This window comes from Canis aureus, chromosome 15, assembly GCF_053574225.1.
Source record: "Canis aureus isolate CA01 chromosome 15, VMU_Caureus_v.1.0, whole genome shotgun sequence".
NCBI classification, from domain to species: Eukaryota; Metazoa; Chordata; class Mammalia; order Carnivora; family Canidae; genus Canis; species Canis aureus.
Window position 1 is genome coordinate 53,409,394 of NC_135625.1, and position 23,274 is coordinate 53,432,667.

Sequence of the window (23,274 nt, forward strand, 5' to 3'; positions counted from 1 at the left end):
AGAGAGAGAGGTAGAGACACAGGCAGAGGTAGAAGCAGGCTCCATGCAGGGAACCCGATGCGGGACTCGATCCTGGGACTCCCAAGATCACGCCCTGGGCTGAAGGCAAACACTAAACCGCTGAGCCATCCAAGGATCCCCAAGAAAAAATCTATAGAATATACAGAAGAGTATATACTGAAGGCAATCAAAACGTGTCATTACAAAAAATCAGCTGACCAGAAATAAGGCACTAATAGAAGAGAGACAAAGCTATAAGGCAAAACAATAATAATTTTTAAAAAGACAAAATGAAAAATAAATAAAAATAAGACAAAATGGCAGTAGTAAATTCCTCATCAGCAATTATTTCAAATGTGAATGGATTAAATTGTCCAATCAAAAGGCAGAGATTGGCAGAATGGATTTAAAAAAAAAAAAAAACAATCCAAACATATACTGGGTATGAGAGACTCACCTTGAGTCTCAAGATAGAAAAAGACTGGAAGTGAAAGAATGGTAAAAGATGTTCATACAAATAGTAACCAAGAAAGTTGGGTAAGCTACTTAGATAAAATAGACTTTAGATTAAAACTGTTATAAGAGGGCAGCCCCGGTGGTGCAGCGGTTTAGCGCCGCCTGTAGCCCGGGGTGTGATCCTGGACACCCGGGATGGAGTCTCACGTTGGGCTCCCTGCATGGAGCCTGCTTCTCCCTCTGCCTGTGTCTCTGCCTCTCTCTCGCTCTCTCTGAATAAATAAATAAATAAATCTTAAAAAAAAAACTGTTATAAAAGATAAAGGAAGATCTTATATATTTTAAAAAATAATTCACCAAGACATAACAATTATAAACATATATGCACCAAATAAAGAGCCCCAAATTATATGAAGCAAATATCACAGAATTGAAGGGAAAACTAGTTCTATAATAACACGTGGATATTTCAATCGTCATTTTCCACAGTAGATAGAAAAACCAGGGAGAAGATCAAGAAGAATATAGAGGATCTGGAGCATACAAATCAGTTGTGTCCCACAGACACATACAGAACACCACATTCAGCGCCAGCATAACACACATTCTTCTCAAGTGTATGTGGAACATTCTCCAGAAAAGACCTGACATGTCAGGTCACAAAACAAGTCTTAATAAGTTTTTAAAAAAATACATCATTAAAAATATCTTTTCTTATCACAGTGGGATGAAACTAAACATCAAAAGTACAAAATGGGAAAATTCACAAATATGTGGAAATTAACATACCCACAAACAACTGACAAATGATAAGTCACAAGGGAAACTAGGAAATACCTAGACAAAAATAAAAACACAACATATCCAAACATGTGATACAGCAAAAATAGTGCTAAGAGGGAATTTTATGCATGTAAATATCTGTTATGAAAGAAGAAAAATCGCAAATCAGTAACCTAACACTATGCATCAAGGAGGGGAAAATGAGTACACCATCCGCAAAGCTTAGCAAAAAGAAGGAAATAATAAAGACTAGAAAAGAAAAAATAATAGAAAAATAGAAACCAATGAAATAACAAGCTGATTCTTTGTAAAGATCAAAATTAACAAACTTTTAGCTAAATTCACAAAGGGGAGAAGACATAAATCACTAAAATCAGAAATGAAAGTAGAGACATTACTACTGATTTTACAGAAATCAAAAGTATTATAAGAGAATACTACAAATGGTTGTATACCAACAAATTGTATAACCTAAATGAAAAAACTAATTTCCTGGAAACATGATCAACTGAATAATGAAGAAATAGAAAATCTGAGTATATCTATAACAAGACATGGAAGTAGTAATCAAAAAACCTCCCAACAAGGAAAACCATGGACCAGATGGTTTCCATGGTTAATTCTATAAAACATTTAAAAAATATAACACTGGGATGCCTGGGTGGCTCAGCAATTGACTGTCTGCCTTTGGTTCAAAGCATGATCCCAGGGTCCGGGGATCAAGTTCCACATCGGGCTCCCTGCATGGAGCCTGCTTCTCCCTCTGCCCTTCTCTCTCTCTATCATAAATAAAAATAAATTAAACAAAAAAAAAAAGTACCAGACCCTTCCTTTTCTGAAAGCAAGAATCACTTTGTATAAAAAAAAAAAAAAAAATTACTCAGAATTGGTAGAAAAAGAAAACTAAACATACAAGTTAAAACAATAGGGATCCCTGGGTGGCGCAGCGGTTTGGCGCCTGCCTTTGGCCCAGGGCGCGGTCCTGGAGACCCGGGATCGAGTCCCACGTCGGGCTCCCGGTGCATGGAGCCTGCTTCTCCCTCTGCCTATGTCTCTGCCTCTCTCTCTCTCTCTCTGTGACTATCATGAATAAATAAATAAAAATAAAAAACAAAGTTTAAAAAAGAAATAAAAAAATTTAAGATTTAAAAAAAAAAAACAAGTTAAAACAATAAAACTCTTGGAAAAAACAAAGGGGCAAAGCTTCATGACATTGTATTTAGCAATAATTCTTTTGGATATGACATCAAAAGCACAGGCAACAAAAGAAAAACCTTGATCAACTAGACTTCATCAAAATTTAAAATTTTTGTGCATCAAAGGACATTATCAAAAGAGTGAAAAGATAACCCATAGAATGGGAGAAGATATTTGCAAATTATATACCTGATAAGGGATTAATATCCAAAATATATAAGGTATCCCTACAACTCAACCACAAAAAAACTCCAAACAACCCAATTAAAAAAACAGGCAAAGGGCTTGAATTGACATTTCTCCAAGGAAGATATACTTAATGGCAAGTGAAATATGTTCAACATCTTTAGTCATTAAAGAAATGCAAATAAAAAAAACACAGTGAAATACCACCTCCCACATACTAAAATGGCTATCACCAAACAATGGAAAATATCAAGTGTTGATGATGCTGTGGAGAAATTGGGACCCTAGTACTTTGTTGGTGGGAATGAAAAATAGTTCAACTACTGTGGAAAACAGTTTGACAGTTGCTAAAAATGCTAAACATAGAAATAGCATATTATCCAGCAATTCTGCTTCTGGGTATATATCCCAAAGAAGTGAAAGAAGGAACTCAGACACTTATACATGGTTCACAGTAGTAGGTGTTCACAATGGTGAAAGAGTGAAAACAACCTGAATGCCCCTAACAACTGAATGGATAAACAAAATATGGTATTAACATAAAATGGAATATTATTCATTCATAAGAAGTGGAATTCTGATACATGCTAAAACATGGATAAACCTAGATAACAAGCTATGTGAAATAAGTCAGACACAAAAGGATACTGCGGGACTCCACTTATATGAGGAACCTAGAAGCAAACTAACAAACAGATACAGAAAGTGAATTAGGGGTTGCCAGGGGCCAGAGATGGGGGAATGGGAGTTACTGCCTGGTAGTTACAGAGTCTCTAGAATGATAAAGTTTTAGAAATAGTGATGTCATGTTTGGACAACATTGGGAATGTAATGAATGCCACAGAACCATACACTTAAAATGATTAAATGGTAAGTTTTATGTTGTATATATTTTGCCAAAAAAAAAAAAAAAACTGAAGAGAATCTATCTGAAAATCTCAGAAATTTAAGAAATATATTGTTGAAAGAAAGGTCTGAAAGATTAGATTTCCTAAAAACAATGTAAAACTCTGGAAAATTATTCTAATTTTAAATTAAAAAATGAATTGGTAAGAAAGCTGTGAATCCTCTGGTCAGGTCAGAAGCAAAGAGGAGAGCCTAGAAAGTGATAACAGCTTCCTTCTCTTGGAGGCCTTCACCAGACCAGAGAATCTGCATTTGGAATTTCACGGCTTCAGGTGTCTGAGGAACAGAAGACAACTCTCAGGACCCATGCAAGGCAGGGACTGTAAAAGAGCAGCCTCCATCCCTAAGGCTGGGACTCCAAAGGGTCATACCTACAGTTTTAACAGTGAAATAGAAATAATTGGCCTCCACCCCAGAGGAGAGTTGAGTGTCTCCAATTTGGTTTAGGAAAGGATTACTTCTGAGAATATGGAAACCACAAGTGGCCCTTACATGGCTGTGCAGCCTGAATTCACACCACCTGGGTAATCTGAAAATTGAGAAGCAACTTTGGAGTGATTCTGGGTTGGGAGTGCTTCCAGAGCCTGGAAGAAACAAACACAAATTTCCTTTGGAAGGATCCACATTCATTCTGGACATAGAAAATTTATGAAATAAAATTCCAAAGAAAAAATCCAAATAAATTTTGAGTCAAAAAATAACACAAACAGAAACAAGACACCATGAATCAGAAAAAAACTGGAACAGACTTTTAAGAATCTCTATTAATGGAATTATTAGACACAGACTTTACCATAACTATGTTTAATACTTTAAAACAGGTAAAAGATAATCTTGAAATATACACAAAAGAGGATGCGCTTTGAAAAACAATCAAAATTTAAATAAAATAGAATTGAAATTACAATGTAATGGATGGATTTAATAGCAAATTAGACATACTGATATTAGTGAAATGGAAAATAGAACTGAAAAAATTATCAGTAATGGAGCAAAAAGTCAAAGAGAAGGAAAATATGAAGAAGGGTTAAAAAACACAGAAGATAAAATCAGAAGGTCTAACATATATATAATTAAGGACCCAGATGGTAAAAGAGGGAAAACAGAGAAGCAATATCTGAAAAGATAGTAACTAAGAATTTTCCAGAACTGATGAAAGATGCAACCTTACAGATTCAAAGGGCTAAACAAATCTCAAGAGGGACAAATAAGGGCAGTCCTGTTGGCTCGGCGGTTTAGCGCCACCTTCAATCCAGGGGATGATCCTGAAGACCCTGGATCAAGTCCCAAGTCGGGCTCCCTGCATGGAGCCTGCTTCTCCCTCTGCCTGTGTCTCTGCTTCTCTCTCTGTGTGTGCCTCTATGAATAAATAAATAAAATATTTTTTTTTAAAAAGAGGGACAAATAAAAAGAAATCCACACCTGGTTACATAAGAGTGAAATGCATAAAATCAAGAGGATGTACTTTAGGCAGAGGAAATTGGCAGATGGAAGATCAGGGCTGCATGAAGTAATCAAGAGCACAGGAAATAGTAATTTAAACAAACATTGGCTTTAAAAACAATAATATATTGTGTTATATTAAAAACAACTTTGAAGGGCAGCCCCGATGGCACAGTGGTTTGGCGCTGCCTGCAGTCCAGGGCGTGATCCTGGAGACCCGGGATCGAGTCCCATGTCAGGCTCCTGCATGGAGCCTGCTTCTCCCTCTGCCTGTGTCTCTGCCTCTCTCTCACTCTCTCTCTCTGTTTAATAAATAAATAAATAAATCTTTAAAAAAATAAATAAAAAATAAAAACAACTCTGAAGCAAGAGTTGTAGGAAAAGTAATGGTCTCCCAAAGATGCCCACATCCTAATCCCCATCGCCTATGAATACGTCATGTCACATGGCAAAACAGCCCAAATTCACCATCTTCCAGTTCTGTAGGTTAGAAGGTGTTGGCAAGGCTATTCTCCTTGCCTTAGCCCCCTGGGGAGAACTGTTCCCTTACCTTTCCCAATTTCTAGAGGTGGCCTGTTGATCCTATCTCAAAGCCCCTTCCTCATTCTTTAAATCCAGCAGCCTTCATCTCATCTTTTCTTCTGCCTCTGTCTACCTTCACAGACCCTGGTAATGACACTGCCCCTTCCCCTAATCCAGATAATTACTTCATATTAAATGCAGCCAATTACTAACCTTAATTCCATCTGCAACTGTAATTTTTCTTTGCCATCATCCAATGCTTGAGAAGCGCACACACACACACACACACACACACACAAACCTATAAGCATAAAGGATACATGAAAAAAAGAACTTGATCTAACATACATATATAGAATATTATACTCAACATCTATAGAAAAAGCATTCTTTCAAGTGCACATGTAACACATCCCCACTCCCTTCCCCTCTGACAACCATCAGTTTGTTCTGTATATCAAAGTCAATTTCTTGATTTCTCTCTCTCTCCTTTGTTCCTTAAATTCCACATATGAGTGGAATCATATGGTATTTGTCTTTCTCTGACTGACTTATTTCAATTAAGGGTTAGTATCCACAATATATAAAGAACTTACACAACTCAACACCCCCCCAAATTATCCAATTTTAAAAGTAGGCAGAAGATATGAACAGACATTTCTTCAAAGGAAATAGACAGATGGCTAACAGACACATGAAAAGACATTCATCATCAGTTATCATCAGGGATGTACAGGTTTATTTCTGAGCTAATCTATTCCATCTGTCTAAATGGCTATCAGATACCAACACCACACCATTTTGACTACAGTAGCTTTGTAGTAAGTTTTGAAATCAGGAACTGTAAGTCCTCCAGATTTGATCTTTTTTTCAAGATTGTTTTAGTTATTCACTGTTCCTGAGATTCTGTATAAATTTTAGAATGGATTGAGGGAAAAAAATCACTAGGATTTTGACAGGATTGCACTGAATATGTAGTTCACTTGGGTAATACATAATACATCTTAATGATATTGTCTTCCAGTCCACGAACATGGGATGTATTTCCATTTATTTATATTTCTTTTATTTCTTTCAGCAATATTCTGAAGTTTTCATTGTATGTCTTTCATCTTCTTGGTTAATTCTTAAATACTTCATTCTTTTTATGCTATTATAAATAGAAATGTTTTTGTATTTATTGATTCATTTATTCAGAGAGTACAGGAGTGGTGGGGAAGGGCAGAGGGAGAGGGAGAGAGAATCCCAAACAGGCTCCATGCTCAGTGCAGAGCCTGACACAGGCTGTATCTCATAACCCTGAGATCATGGCCTGAGCCAAAATCAAGAGTCAGATGCTTAACTAACTAACTGAGCAACCCAGGCACCCCAAGAACTGTTTTCATAATTTCCTTTTCAGTTTGCTCATTGTTAGTGGATGGAATTGCAACTGGTTTCTGTATTAATTTTGTTATCTTGTTCCTTTGCTGAATTCACTTATTAAATAGTTTTGCAGCATCTTTAGGATCTTCATCTAAGATCGTATCATCTGCAGAGATTTTACTTTTTTCTTTCCACTTTGGATGCCTTTATTTTTCTTGCCTAACTGTTCTAGATAGATCAGTGGGCATCCTTGCCTCAGTCTTTCACCATTGAGTGTTAAGTTTGCTATGTTTTTCATGTACAGCTTTTATTACATGGAAGTAGTTTCCTATTATTTCTAGTTTGTTGCGTTTATCATACAAGAATGTTTTTCTTTCATACAAGAATGTTGAATTTGACACATGCCTTCCCTGCATCAAATGAGATGATCATGTGTTTTTCCCTTCATTTTATTGATGTATTGCACCATATTGATTGATTTGCATAATTTGAACCACTGTGCATACCAAGAATTAATCTCTCTTGGTCATGATTATAAAATCCTTTTAAAATGCTGAATTGTTTACTAGAATTGTGTTGAGGATTTCTGCATCAATGTTCAAAAGGAACATTGTAATTTTCTGTAGTTTTTGTCAGGGTTTGGCCATTAGAGTAATGCCAGTCTCATACAATGAGTTACAAAGTGTTCTCTTCAATTTTTTGGAAATGTTTCAAAAGTTATTCTTCTTGGGGTGCCTGGATGGCTCAGTGGTTGAATGTCTGCCTCAGCTCAGGTCATGACCTGGGGTCCTAGGATCCAGTCCTGCATCAGGCTCCCAGGAGGAAACCTGTTTCTCCCTCTGCCTGTGTCTCTGCCTCTCTCTGTGTGTCTCTCATGAATATATAAATAAAATCTTTTAAAAACTTTTTAAAAAGTTATTCTTCTAAATTTTTTGATAGAATTCACCAGTGAAACCATCAGGACTAGCACTTTTTTTTTTGCTGGGAGATTTTTTTTTTTTTAAGATTTTTTAAAATTTATTTATTCATGATAGTCACACAGAGAGAGACAGAGAGGCAGAGGCACAGGCAGAGGGAGAAGCAGGCTCCATGCAGGGAGCCCGACGTGGGACTCGACCCCGGGTCTCCAGGATCGCGCTCCAGGCCAAAGGCAGGCACCAAACTGCCGCGCCACCCAGGGATCCCTAGATTTTTTTATTACTGATTCAATCTCCTTACTAATAACAGGTCTTTTTAGATTATTTCTTTATGATTTATTCTTGGCAGATTTTGTGCTTCTAGAAATTTGTCCATTTCACCTAGATTATCCAATTTTTCAGCATACAATTGTCCATGTGCTCTCTTAAATCATCTTCTATTTCTGTAGAATCACTATTAATGTCCTCACTTCGTTTCTAATTTTAGTAACTTGAGACTTCCTTTTCTCTTAATCCACCTAACTAAAAGTTTGTCTATTTGGTTGATCATTTCAAAGAACCAACTTTTGGTTTCATTTTCTCTGCCATTTTCCTATTCTCTATTTCATTGACCTCTGCTCTAATCTTTATTATTTCTTTCCTTTTGCTAGCTGTGGCTTTAGCATATTCTTTTTCTAGTTCCTCACATTGAAAATCCTTGTTGTTTTGAGATCTTTCTTGTTTCTAATGTAGACTTTTTAGCTATAAATTTCCCTCTTAGCACCACTTTCAATGCACCCCATGAGTTTTGTATGTCATGTTTTTGTTCTAATTTGTCTAAGTATTTTCAAATTTCCCTTGTGATTTCATCTTCATCTGTTGTTTAAAAGTGTTTTTTAGTGTCCACAATTTTGTGTTTTTTAGTTTGTTATTGGCTTCTAACTTTACCCATTGTGGTCGGAGAAGACACTTTGGATTACAACTAACTCTTAAAATCTTTTGAGTTAATTTATGGCCATCCATATGGTCTATCCTGGAAAATTTCCCATGTCCACTTAGAAGCAGGTGTATGCTGTGTAGTTACGTGGAGTGCTCTGTATGTGTCTATTAGAACTAGTTGGATTATTGTATTGATTAAGTCTTTTTTCCTTTGTCTTCTGTCTCATTGTTCTATTATTTTAAGTAGGGTACTGAAGTCTTCCACTGTTATTGTAAAACTATTTCTCCCTTCAATTCTGTCACTTTTTGCTTCATATATTTTGATGGTCTGTCATTAGTGCATAAATGTTTATAATCACTATATCTTCTTGCTGTTAAAATGTTTGTTAACATGTAATGTCTTTCTTTTCTCTTGTAAGCTTTGTTGATTTAAAGTCTATTTTTTCTGCAATTAGAATAGTGCTCTCTTTTGGTTACTTATTTGTATGGAATATCTATATTCATTTTCAAGTGGTCTGTATCTTTAGATCTCAAGTAAGTCTCTTGTAAACAGACATATAGTTTGATTATGTGCTTTCATCCATTCTGCCAATCTCTGCTTTTTAATTGGAAAGTTGAATCCATTTACATTTAAAGTAATTACTGATATGAAGGGACTTACTTATGTCATTGTGTTATTTGTTTTCTTTATGTCCTATTGCTTTTTTGTCCCTCACTTCCTGTATCCTATCATCTTTTGTGTTCAGTTGATTTTTTTTTTTTTTTTGGTAGCAAAATGTTTAAGTTCCTTATTACTTTCCTTTTGAGTATATTCTATAGCTATTTTCTTGTGGCTGCCATGGCAATTAACACTTAATATCCTAAAGTTGTAACATTCTAAACTGAATTTATAACAGCTTAATTTCAATAATATACAAAACAGCCGTTCCTTTACAATGTCCTCCAACCCTTTTGGTTGTTAATGTCACAAAATCACATCTTTATACATTGTATACTCCAAAACATAAATTACTATTTTAAATGCATTAGTCTCTTAAATTATATAGAAAATATGATTTGGAGTTACAAATCAAAGTTACAGTAATAATTACATTAGTAATCAGGGTTTGTTGTGTTTTTTTTTTTTTCATTTAAATGCATTGGTACCATAAATCCCATAGAAAAGAAAAACTACAGTTACAAGCTATTACAATAATCCCAGCTTTTATAATTGTCCGTGTATTTATTTTTACTGGGATCTTTATGTTTCTTCATGACTTCAGGTTAAATGTGTAGTGTTCTCTCATTTTGCAGGACTCTCTCAAGCATTTCTTGCAGGGCAGGTCTAGTGGTCACAAACTCCCTCAACTTTTGTTTGATCTACTAATGTCTGGACTTCTCCCTCACTTTTAAAGGACCATTTTGCTGAATATAGGATTCTTGGTTGAGAGGTTTTTTTTTTTTCCTTTGAGCACTTAAAATATACCTGCCTATTGTCTTCTAGCTTCCAAAGTTTCTGATTTAAAAAAAAAAAAAAAAAAAAAACCTGCAGCTGATCTCTGAGGATCACTTGTTTGTGACAATTGTCTTTTCTCTTGCTGCTTTTTCTTTGGCTTTTGAAAGTTTGATTATAATGTGTCTTGGAGTGAGTCTTTTTGAGTTCATCTTACTTGGAATTTGTTGAGTTTCTTGGCTGTTTATAGTCCTGTCTTTCTTCAAATCTGGGAAGCTTTCAGACACCATTTCATCAAATATTCTCTCTGCCCCTTTCTTTCTTCTTTGAGACTCCCACAGTGCATATGTTGGTGCTTTGGATGGTTTCCCATAGACACAGGCTGTTATTTGCTATTTTCCATCTTTTTCTGATCCTGAACCTCAATAATTTCCATCGTCTTATCTTAAAGTACTGATTTACCTTTTGCCAACTCAAATCTGCCTTTGACTCCTCGTGATTTTTTTACTTCAGTTATTGTACTTTTCAGCTTCAGAATTTCATTTTAGGTTCTTTTTAGATTTTCCATCTCTTAATGGATACCTGCACTTTGTTCTCACATTGTTTCCTTGACTTTCTCTACATCTTCCTCTAGTCCTTTTAGCATCTTTAAGACCATTAAAGTCTTTGCCTAATATATCATCCAATTAGTCTTTACAGGAACAGATTCTGTTGTATATTTTTTTCCTTTGGATGAGCCATACTTTCCTGTCTCTTAGCCTTGTGACATTTTGTTGAACACTGGACATTTGAATCTAATAATGTGATAACTCTGAAAGTCAGATTCTTCCCCTTCCCCAAGGTTTTCTAGGTTTTGTTGTTTTTGTTTCTTTTTGATTGTTATACCCAATCTGTGCCCAGGATCAGCCCAAGTATAGATTTGACATCTTCTTATTTCTCTTCCCTGGGCACGCACAATCACTTTCAAATTTTCCCTATATCTGCAGGAGTTTCTGAATACCTCAGTCTTTAATGCCCAGTTCCCCACTCCACACACACACACACACACACACACACACACACACACAGCAAAAAATGAAGGGATGAAAAGGAGGAAAGGGCACTGGCCCTTTAATATAGCCTATAAGACACTTGAGCCCAATGGGGAGGTGCAATAATGATGGCTCCCTGCCTCTCTGCACCTCTATGGTCAGAAGCAGCAATCAGGGATCAGAGGAAAGATCCCTGATATTCGGAGGACAGAATCCTCCTTGCCTGCGTGGCTCCCACAAGGTGTGTGCAAGCTGGACCAGGAACATGGCTGCCTGTCAAGTGGCTGGGGGTTGGCAATCTATAGCTACTACCATCCTAGAATTGAAATCGAGTAAAACTGACTGGCCAAGCCTTCCCCTGAAAGTTGCAAGCTTTCAACAGACTCCACAGTTCCAAAATAGTTACATCACATGATTCTGCACTGTATGTTGTCCACACAAGGAAACGGATTCCTGATGCTTTTGATTCTACCAACTTCCTAGAATCCTCCTTAGTCTTTTGGTGGTGGTGGTCTTTTCAAGAAAAAAATTCAAAAACTTGTTTTCTATTCTATATTTTGTTCATCTCTGATCTTTACTATTTTTTTCTCCTTGCTTTGGGTTTAATTTCTCCACTTCTGAAGGACAATTTTGGTGAACATAGCATTCTTGGCTAACAGATTTTTTTTTTCTTTCACCACTTTGAATATGCTAGCCTACTGACTTCTGGCCTCCAAAGTTTCAGGTGAAGAATCTGATGAGTCTTATTGAACATCCTTTTCAGGTAATGAGTCACTTCTCTCTTGCTGCTTTCAATATTCTCTGTGTTTTTGTTTTCAACAATTTATGTGCCTCCATGTGGATCTCCTTGAATTCATCTTATTTTGAGTTTGTTAGGGTTCTTGGATGTTTATATTCAAGTCTTTCTTCAAATTTGGGAGGTTTTCAGGCATTATTTCTTCAAATAATTTCTCTACCTCCCTTGTTCTGGAACTTCTATAATGAACATTAATCCTCTAGAAGGTGTCCCACGGGTTCCTTGGCTTTGTTTGTTTTTCTTCAATCTTTATTCTTTCCTTTCCTCACACTTGATCATTCCAATTATCTTTTCTAGTTCACTGATTCTTCTGTATGCTCAAATCTGCCTTTGAATCTCTCTAGCAAATTTTTCACTTAAGTTCTTCTACTTCTCAGCTCCAGAATTTCTTTGTGATGTGTTGATATTTCCACTTTGCCCATACATCATTTTCTTGACTTCCTCTGTGTCCTTTAGCTTTTTGAACATCTTTAAGGCAGTTTTTACAAAGTCATTTTCTAGAAAATTTGCCATCTGGCCTTTGTCACTGGACATTTTCTGTTGTCTTTTTCTTTGAATACTTTCAAAGAAAGTATGTCATGCTTTCCTGTTTCCTTGTGTCTTGTGATTTTTTTTCCTAAAAACTTGGATGTTTGAATCTAATAATGTATTAAGCCTGGAAATCAGATTGTCCCCTTTCCCTAAGATTATCTTTTGTTTTGTTTTTTTTTTTTTGGGGGGGGGGGTATTTGCCTTTGTTTTATTGTTATAAAGTGTCTCTGTACCAGACCTCAGCCTGAGGTGTAAACTTCATGTCTTCCCAGGTCTTTCTGAGGCTGAGCTGCTCCCTAGGCATGCACAATGACTTTCTAAATTCCCTTGTATGTGTGGTCACTTTTGAATGACCTAGTCCTTAAATGTCTGAATCTCAAAATGAGGAAAAGAGATAAAGGGGGAAGGGAGTGCCAGCTCCTTAAATCTCCTGGAAGCCACTTCAGCTGTAGGGCAAAGGGCTTGAAACAATGGGAGAGGTGCACCAACGGAGGCTGCTCCTGTGTCTGTACTTTCAGAAGCAGCAAGCAGAAAACAGAGTCCTGATCTTTGGAGAACAGGGTCTTTATTCCTCACCTTGGCTCAACTAGCTTTTTAGCTGCTCCTGGAACAAATGCATAACTGACTGTCATTGAGTTGAAGATGGGGGATAGGTAACCACTGCTGAAACTGACCAAAACTAACTGCATTTTCCCATTCAAGTCTTCTTCAGGAAGTTGCAAGTCTTTGAATAAACTACACAGAGTTCCAACATAATTAAATCAATCAGATTCTGCCAAGACAATTGTCTAAGCAGAAGACAGATTTCTGGTGCTTTCTACTCTGTTATCTTCCTCAAATCTCATCACTCTTTTTCTATCACTGAATTCCACTTACTAATGTTTCACTGAGGACTTCTGCATCTGAATTCATGAGCTATATTATTTTGCCATTTTCCTTTTTTGGATGGACTTTGTATGGTTCGGGTATCAGTAGAATCCTGGCCTCATAAAATCAGTTGGGAAATCCCTCCTTTTCCTTTTTCTGTCAGATGTTTAGAATTTGCTCTGTTATATTTGGTGGAATTCTCCACTGAAAACATTTGATGCTTGTTTGGACATTTTAATATTAAAAATTCAATTTCTTTAATATTTACAGAACTATACAAATTATCTTTCATATTGGATGACTTCTAGAAATTAGTCCATTTGTCAAATTTATTATTTTTTTTTAATTTTTATTTATTTGTGATAGTCACAGAGAGAGAGAGAGAATGAGGCAGAGACACAGGCAGAGGGAGAAGCAGGCTCCATGCACCGGGAGCCCGACATGGGATTCGATCCCGGGTCTCCAGGATCGCGCCCTGGGCCAAAGGCAGGCGCCAAACCGCTGCGCCACCCAGGGATCCCCCATTTGTCAAATTTATATATGTATAGTTGTATTTCCTTATTATACTTTTGATGTCCATGAGGTGATAGCTCATTTCATTCCTGACTGATAATTTGCATCATCTTTTTTCTTTATCAAAGGCTTGCCAATACTGATTTTTTTTAAAGAACCATCTTTTATTTTTTCTATTGTTTTCATCTTTTTAATTTCACGGATTTCTTCTCATCTTCCTTCTGCACCTCTAGATTTATCTTGTTCTTCTTTTTATAGGATCTTAAACTGAAAGGCTAGATTATTTTCCTGAGACTTTCCCTCTTTTCTAATATAAGAATTTGACACTATAAAATCTCCTGATAACACTACATTTGCTATAGCCCACATATTTTGGTATGTTTTGCTTTCGTTTTCATTCAGTCCAATAAATTGTTTTTATTATGCTTTGAGACATCGTCTTCTTTAACCCACAGATTAGTTAGCAAATTGTCATTTAGTTTCCAATTGTTCCAAGGTTTTCCTGTTATCTTTCTGTTACTGACTTCCAGTTTGATTCCATTGTGGTGAGAACATACACAGTACAATTTCAATTACTTTCAATATGTTGAAGCTTATTTTATGGCCCTATTGTGGTAAATAGTCTGTCCTGGTAAAGTGTCCATGAGAACTTGAATGCCTATTCTGCTGTTATTGTATTATGTGTGTTGGATCCTGTTGATTGATGGTACCTTGCTGATTTTCTGGGTAGTTTAATCAATTGGTGGAAGAGGGGTGTGGATGTCTCCAATATAATCATCGGTTAGTCTATTTTTCCTCTCAGTTCTATTTTTGCTTTACATATGTTGCAGCTCTGTTGTTTTGTGCAAACAAACTTAGGATTGCTATGTCTGGATAGCCTGACCCTTTTTATCATTATGAAATGCTCCTCTTCTGTCCCTGTAATTTTCTTTGCTCTGGAATCTACCTGACATTAATACTACTGCCTTCTTATTATTAGTGTCTGTTGCATATCTTTTTCCACCTTTTCACTTTCAACCTACCTATACCATTACTTTTGAACTGAGTTTTCTTATGGGAACTATGTATTTTTATTCACTCTGCCCCTCTCTTTTAATCGGCATATTTTTACATTTAATGTAATTATTGACATACTCAGACTTCTGTGGAGTTTTTGTTTCATTTTGTTTTGTTTCTTTCCTCTGTTCTTCATTTGTCTGTTTTCCTTTTCTGCCTTCCTTGTACCCTTCATTAGAATTCCATTTTGTTCTATCAGTAGTGCTTTTGAAGTTATCTCTTTCAATAAATATTTAGTGATTGCTCTCTAGGTTTTATATTACATACACATAACTTTTCACAGCACTCTGATTTTGACATTTTACCAGTTCCCATGAAATGTAAAAAAAAAAAAAAAAAAAAAAAATCCAATCCTTTAGGTTCCTTTACCCTCGGTCATTTAAAAGTCAGTTGTCAGGATCCCTGGGTGGCGCAGCGGTTTGGCGCCTGCCTTTGGCCCGGGGTGCAATCTTGGAGACCCAGGATCGAATCCCACGTCGGGCTCCCGGTGCATGGAGCCTGCTTCTCCCTCTGCCTGTGTCTCTGCCTCTCTCTCTCTCTGTGTGACTATCATAAAAAAAAAAAAAAAAAAAAATAGTCAGTTGTCCTAAAGATTCCCCCTGCATGCTTTGAGATCCATATCAGACAATGTTACAATTTTTGCCTGAACCATCAAATATAGTTTAGAAAACTCAACAAGAGAAAAAATTCCATTTTGTCTCTATTGTTCTAGATCCCTTCCTGATGTTTCAAAATTCCCGCTGTTATTTCCTTTCCAACTGAAAAAAACTCCTTTAGCTTTTTCTTTTTTTTTTTCTTTTTTTTTTATGGGTAGATCTGCTGGTGACAAATCTTCGCTTTCCTTCATTGGAGAATGTCTTGGTTTCTACTTTATTCCAGAAGAAAATTTTCACTAGAGAATTCTGAGTTACAGTTCTGTTTTCACACTTGAAAATGCCATGCCACTTTCTTCTGGCCTCCTTGTTTCTGGTAATAATTCTGCTGTAATTTGGATTGTTTTCCACATATTCTTTTCTTTCTTTCTTTCCTTTTTTTTTTTTTTTTTTTTCGGAAAGATCCTTTTATTGGGGTAGACACTAGTCCATGATAAAATGACTTAAGAGAAAGATCCAGAAATGCCGACTTCTCCCCCTGGCTCACATTCAGAGCAAAGCCAGGAGGCTTTAAGGCCCGGACTGGAGAGTAGGAGCAGGGAGAGGGGCTCCCATCCATGCTGCTGGGCCACATCAAGGCCCGGGCTCTAGACCCCTGCAGACACGCTCTGCTTTTTCTGGAGGAGAACTGGGGTATGGGGGGAGGGGTAAAGGGGTTCTGGATGGGGGGGGTTTGTGAATAACAATGTTTTTTAAAAAGTATCTACCAACATCACACGACTGGGTCTGACATCCCCTTTAACCATCGCTTGGTACATTTTTACAGCATAAATAAAAACTCAAGGGAAATAAATACGTGGCTCCTATGAGGTTGGAAGTGGTATGGATGGTTGTGTGGGTGAGCTGGTGGGTACAGTGTGGAGGGCGCTTACACAAGGTGGGCAGGCGAGGAGCAGACAAGACAGGAGGTGCCAGTGGAGCAGTAAGAGTCTTAAGTGTCCTTGTGCACGTGTGGGCTGTCTGTCGGTGCGACCTTCGGTGGGGGAGTGCAGAGCTCTCATCCTCAAAGTCCATGTGCTCCTGGTCTCTCTTCTTGGCCACGTTCTTTTTGTCCCATTGCTAATGTAGGTGGCCTAAAAGGATATTTGTCTTTGCTGTCCCGATGATCTGTTCAGATGGGTACTCCCGGGTGGGCAGGTAGACTGAAGGGCACCGGTTCAAAGCTTTGCACAGAGTCAGCATGAAATCGACTAAAATTGGTTTTGCTGTAGACAAGCAGTCCTTTAAAAAAATCTGCTATCTTCTGTTTCCTCGGTCACTGCCTCAGCCACCACCACAGCTGCCGTCTTAGACACTACCGCACAGTAACATATATTATTTTTTCAAGATATTTTGTCTTTGGTTTTCAGAATTTTGACTATGATGAGTCTTGGCATAGTCTTTATTGAGGTATGTCGTATTTGGGATTAATTTAGTTCCTTGAATCTTTAGGTTTATGTCTTGCCAATTTGGGGGATTTTTTTTTTTTTTTCCCAGCTGTTATTTATTCAAATACTTTTTTAGCTCCAACTTCTTTCTTGTCACTCTTGGGGACTCAGATGAAATGCAATGTTAGATTATTTGTCCCACAGGTCCCTGGGGCTCCATTTTTCCCCCAATCTATTTTTTTTCATTGTTGCTGTTAATTTCTATTGTTTAATCTTTAATTTCACCGATCCTTTCCTCTATCATCTCCATTCCACTGTTGAGTCTATCTAATGAGTTTATTATTTCCTTTATTTTGTTTTTCCATTCAAAAATTTCCATTTGTTCATTATGTTTTGTATGTCTTTGCTAAGACTTTGTAGTTTTTCTTTGTTTCAAACATTTTCCTAATTGTTCTCAAAGTATATTTATGATGCCTGCTTTAAAATTTGTCAGATACCGGGGATCCCTGGGTGGCGCAGTGGTTTAGTGCCTGCGTTTGGCCCAGGGCGTGATCCTGGAGACCCGGGATTGAATCCCATGTCGGGCTCCCGGTGCATGGAGCCTGCTTCTCCCTCTGCCTGTGTCTCTGCCTCTCTCTCTCTCTCTCTCTCTCTGTGTGACTATCATAAATAAATAAAAATTAAAAAAAATTAAAAACAAAAAAATAAATAAAATCTGTCAGATACCTTCACCCTCTGTGGCATTTCTGCTTTGGAATCTGATAATTGTCTTATCTTACTCATTGAGATAATCTTGGTTCTTGCTATGATGAGTGATTTTCAAATGTACCCTGGACATTTTAGGTATCCTGTTATGAGACTCTGGGTCCTATTTAAATCTTGCATTTCCAGCCTCCTCTAACATTACTGAAGCAAAAGAAGGAAGACCTTACCTTATTACAGCCAAGTGAAGATGAAAGTTCACCCTTCTGGCTGCAAGAATGTGATGGTTAATCCCAGCTCCTCCGGGGCTTCTCTGACATCACCCCAGGAAGGAAAGAGGATTGCCTCTTTACAACATGGCTATCATCAAAGGCCAGTCTCCCCACCTAACCTTTGCTAATGGGGATGGGGCCCCATTTTGTTCCATGGTGTTTGGCTATAGTAAAGCAGTTATTGACTATGAGTTTTCTGTCTTGCTAAATTGCCCCTTTTCTGGTCCTTGGGTGAAAGAGAACAGGCTTCTGTTGGGGCTTCCCCATCCCACCTATTATTGGTATTTCCAGGTTGTTGGGTTCCCCAGCACCAAATCTGGGATATATTGAGCAAAGAGAACTCACCGTCATGTCATTTTCAGATCCCAAGATCCCTTCCCAAATCTGCCATCTTCTCTCCACATTTCAGAGTTTTCTTACGGTTTGATAAAGCCCAATTTAATGATTTTTTTTTCTTTTTATAGCTCATACCTAAGTTATAGTTAAAACCTTTGTTAAACCCAAGGTCACAGAGATTTTCTGGCTTTTTTCTAGAAGTTTTATAGTTATTTTTTTAATATTTAATTTATCTATTCATTAGAGACACAGAAAAAGAGGCAGACACAGGCAGAGGGAGAAGCAGGCTCCCTGCAGGGAGCCCGATGTGGGATTCGTTCCCAGGACTCTGGGATCACGCCCTGAGCCAAAGGCAGGCACTCAACCACTGAGCCACCCAGGCATCCCAAGTTTTATGGTTCTAATTTAATAATTAGGTTTATGATCCATTTTTATGTGAGGTAAAGTTGAGGTTATTCTTTACGCATATGGCTACCTAATTGTTCCACAGCCGTTCTCCATTGAATTGGTCTGATGCACATCTTAGTTTGTTCTGTTGCCATAATAGAGTACCATAGACTGGGGAGCTTATAAACAACAGATTTATTTCTCACAGTTCCAGAGGTTGTGAAGTCCAAGATGATGGCACCAGCAGATTCAGTATCTGCTAGAATCCACTCCCTAATTTATAGATGACTGGGTTTTTGTGGGGGTCCTGGGATCACAACTTGAGCCAAAGGCAGACACTTAACCCATTGAGCCACCCAGGCGCCCCAGCTAGGACTTTGATTTTGATTGCACTGAATATACTAACTTAGGAACAACTGGTATCTTAACAACATTAAGTCTTCCAACCCATGAACACAGTCTATCTTGCCATTACTTTGATCTTTAATTTCTCTGAGCAATGTTTGGTAGTTTTCAGTGTAAAAGTCTTCCAAATGTCTTCTCAATTTTATTTAGAAGCATTTAATGTATATGGCATTAAAAGGTTTTTTCAATTTCTGATCGTTTGTTCCTAGCACTTAGAAATACAATTAACGTCTTTATATGATTTTGCATCCATAACAGATGAAGTGTTAATATTAACAGTTCTGTAAACTGTAAAAATAGTTCTGTAAAGTGTTAATAGACGCTTTTTGTAATCTCCCTCAGATTTCCTGTACAGACAAGCATGTCATCTGTGAATACAAACATTTCTTTCCACTGTCTGCATTTTTTTAAAGATTTTATTTATTTACTCGTGAGAGAGACAAAGAGAGAGACAGAGACATAGGCAAAGGTTGAGAAGCAGACATCCCACAGGGAACCCGACATGGGACTCAATCCCAAACCTCAGGATCATGCCCTGAGCCAAAGGCAGATGCTCAACCACTGTGCTACCCAGGTGTCCCCACCATCTGCATTTTATTTCTTTTCCTCCTTTATAGAAATGGCTAGAACATCCAGTACAACATTGGATAGTAGTGAGGTTATAGGATGATCTTGGGGAGGGGGGTCCTGGACTGAGGGGCTTAGTTTTTCACTAGCTGTTGCCAAAAGGCCTCTCTCAGTTCCTTCGCACAGGGGCCTGTCCATAGGGCACCGCACAATATGGCAGCTGACTTCCGTCAGAGTGAGGAAGCAAGGAAGCAAGAGGAGACAGCAAGAGAGGTTGCCCAAGATGGAAACCAGTCTTTTTTTTTTACCCTAATCTCAGAAATGACATCCCATCACCTTTCCTGTTCATTAGAAACATCACTAAATCTGGCTCACACTCAAGGAGAGGAGATTACACACGGGCCTGAATACCAGGAGGTGGGACTTGTTAGGGGCCATTTACCAACTCCCTACAACAAGCTCTCAATGGCCAAATCAGGGACATTTTGAGCAACGTAATGACACTAACAGGTGAAGCCAATAGAATAAAAATCTATGAGTCCATACTGATATAAACAAAAATCTGAAAACATAAATTTAAACACTGGGGACAAAAGGGGTGCCTGGCTGGCTCAGTCAGTGAAGCATACAACTCTTGATCTCAGGGTCATGAATTTAAGACCCATGCTGGGTGTAGGAATTACTTTAAAATTAAAAAAAGCATTTAGAAAATAATAAGTAAATAAATAGTAAAACCGGAGGAGAAAAGACAGCTCTTCCTTACAGCAGCATTCCACTTAATAAATGTAGAAAGAGAACTAGAACTAAAAGCATAGGTAAACACCACAGTAATAACTGCTGTAGGCAAGACTGTAATCTAAAATTAGTGGATGGAAGTAGGTAAATATACTTCCACACAGTCTCAGCATTTCTCCCCACAAACTACTTGTTAATTTAAAAGAAAAAAAATTAACTTTAGTTAAAATATCAGCCTAACAAACTGATCAGACTTAAATTAGTAGTAACACTTATCAATGTCATGTACCCTCTGATATAACACACTGAGGACACAGCATCACTTCTTCAGTAGTCTTCCCAAAAATGTATAACCTGAATCTTACCAATCAGAAAATCCAAACTGAGGGACATTCTACAAAATAACTTTACTATAGTTTTCAAAAATAAGAAGGTCATCAGAAGACAAAAATAGACTAGAATTTCTGCAGAAGGTTAGGAGACAGAATAAACAAATGTCATGTTGCATTTATCCTACCAAACAATATTAGACAAGAGATGAAATTTGAATGAAGTCTGTAAATCAGCTAATTGTTCTGTACAGATATTAATTTTCTGGATTCGCTAATGTATTAGAATAATATTAGTTATGTAATATGCTAACATTAAGGGAAGCTGGATGAGTATACAAGAACTGTGTATTGTTGTTACTGTACTTTAAGCAGCTTTACAGACCTACAATTCACCACCCACCTACATATAATTTACATACATTCTAACAATCACTCTCTATTCCCCCTCCCTCAACCCTGAGCAACCACTAATCTGCTTTCTCTACAGAGCTGTCTGTTCTGGACACTTGATGTAGTGGCACCGTCCAGTGGGTAGTCTCTTGTGAATGGTCTCTTTCATTTACCACGTTTCCAAGGTTCATCCATTGTTGTCTTGAATTGTATCCCCCCACAAAACATGGAAGTCCTAACCCCCAGTTCCTGTGAATGTGACTTATGTGAAAATTGGGTCTCTGCAGATGTCAAGGTATGATGAGGTCTGTAGAGTGGGCCCTAAGCTAATGGACTCCTAGGAAGGAGAAATTTGGACACAGAGACTCAGGTAGAGGGAAGACAATGTGAAGACACAGGAGAATACCACCTAGAGGCCAAGAATGCCTGAGGCTACCAGAAGCTAGAGGAGTCCTAAGAAGGAACCAACCCTGCCAATGCCTTGGTTTTAGACTCCTCGCCTCCAAAACTGTGAGACAATAAATTCTGTTCAGCTGCCCAGTTTGTGGTGCTTTGTCACAGCAACCCTGGCAATCTAATATGCCCACGTTGTAGCACACAACAGTACTTCATTCCTTTTTATTGCCAAAAGTATTCCGTGGCGTGGATATATCACATTTTGTTTATCCCTTCAACATTTGGGTTGTTTTCACCTTTGGGCTAGTGTGAACAATACTATTACAAACATCTGTGTAACAGTTTCTACGTGGGCATTACTTATTTCCTTTAATTCAACCTGCATATACACCTCAGAAAGGAATTGCTAGATCATAATTCTATGTTTAACTTTTTAAGGAATTGCCAAACTGTTTTCGAAAGCAGTAGCACCAGCTTACACTCCTACCAGGATGGTAGGAGGGTTCCAACCTCTCCACATCCTCTCCAACATTTGTTCCTGTCTGTTCTTTTGACCAGAGCCATCCTAGAGGGTGTGAAGGTGCTAACTCACTGTATCTGCAACCCTACATTTCTCTCATGATACACAGCTTTTTTGCTGTACGTGCTTATCGGTCATTTCTTTATTTTCTTCAAGGAAATGTGTATTACAATCCTTTGCCCAGTCTCTAGTTCGTCTTTTTTATAGAGTTATAAGAGTTCTTACATGTTCTGAATACTAGACCCTGATCGAATATGAGCTTCAAAAATATTTTCTCTTATTCTGTGGGTTGCCTTTTTGCTTGAAAAAGACTCAGGTATTTCTGAGTCTGATGATGCTATTTGCGATACAAAAGGTTTGTGTTTTTTTTTTTGCGATACAAAAAGTTTAGATTTTTATGAAGCCCAACTTATCCATCAAGTCTTTCACTACATTTGCAACACCTGTGCACATCGAAGGCTGTACAAGACAGAAAACGATCAAAATAAAAAGACCATGCACAAAACAGTAAAATAAAAAACTATGTGTACAAATTTATGTAAAGCGTCTAGAATCCTGCGCACTACATTACCAACAAGGGGGAGACATGGATTTCTCTTCATCTGCTACTCGACACAACTGTTTCTTTTCTTTTTCCCAATTATACAAAGTGATGTAAATCCTCTGCTGAAATTTCGGCATTGAGATCATGAGCAAACTCACCATTCGGACAGGTGGTGGACGTTCTGGTCTTACACAAATGTGTGACTAGGAACCCTCAGGACCGTGTGGTCGGTGGGATGAGCCCGAGAGGGCCGCTGCGGGGCGCCGGGTGACGGCTCTGCTCCAGGGCAGGGACCGGGGCACGAAAGTCGCGGGGCGCTGCGGGGCCGCGGACGGCAGGCCGGGCTGGAGCACGCTGGATTCCGGAGCGCCCCGGCCGGCGGCGGATGCCGTGGGGCGTCCCGGAGGAGCTCCGCGAAGGGTGCGCGCTGCTGGGGGCCACGCCCTCGAGAGGCCGCTCGCAGGTGGAGGCCCGCCTGCAGGAGCGAAGCTGGGGTCCGGGGGCTCCAGGCCCTGTGCCCCCAGGCCCACGGCCGCCGGCGAGCGCGCGGGCCGCAGTACCTACGGAGCACCGCCGAGAAGCACGGCCCTCGGGGCTGCCCCACGCGGCGGACGGAGCCCCCCGGCCGCTGCCCCCCACGCAGGTCGCGCCCCGCTCGCCGGCGCCGGCCCCACGGTGCCCCGCGCCGCGCACGCGCACCAGGCCACTCCGCAGGCAGACACCCGGGAAGGACCCCGCGCAGCCGCCGCGGA

General features: G+C 38.6%; 1 protein-coding gene and 1 pseudogene across 7 annotated transcripts in view; both read right to left on the reverse strand.

Annotated features, from left to right (window-relative positions):
* The window catches only part of URGCP (upregulator of cell proliferation), a 50,764-nt gene extending 27,639 nt beyond the window's left edge, over nucleotides 1-23,125 (reverse strand). For 4 of the 7 annotated variants that reach the window (XM_077849882.1, XM_077849879.1, XM_077849876.1 and 1 more), the window contains exon 1: nucleotides 22,681-23,124. The gene's annotated coding sequence lies outside the window, so the exon portion shown is untranslated. Of the gene's footprint in view, nucleotides 1-15,285; nucleotides 15,414-22,680 lie in introns of those variants that run through there. The other 3 variants (XM_077849885.1, XM_077849883.1, XM_077849880.1) reach the window with 2 other exon arrangements.
* On the reverse strand, nucleotides 15,924-18,261 carry LOC144284176 (DET1- and DDB1-associated protein 1-like; annotated as a pseudogene).
* Nucleotides 23,126-23,274: the final 149 nt, after the last annotated feature.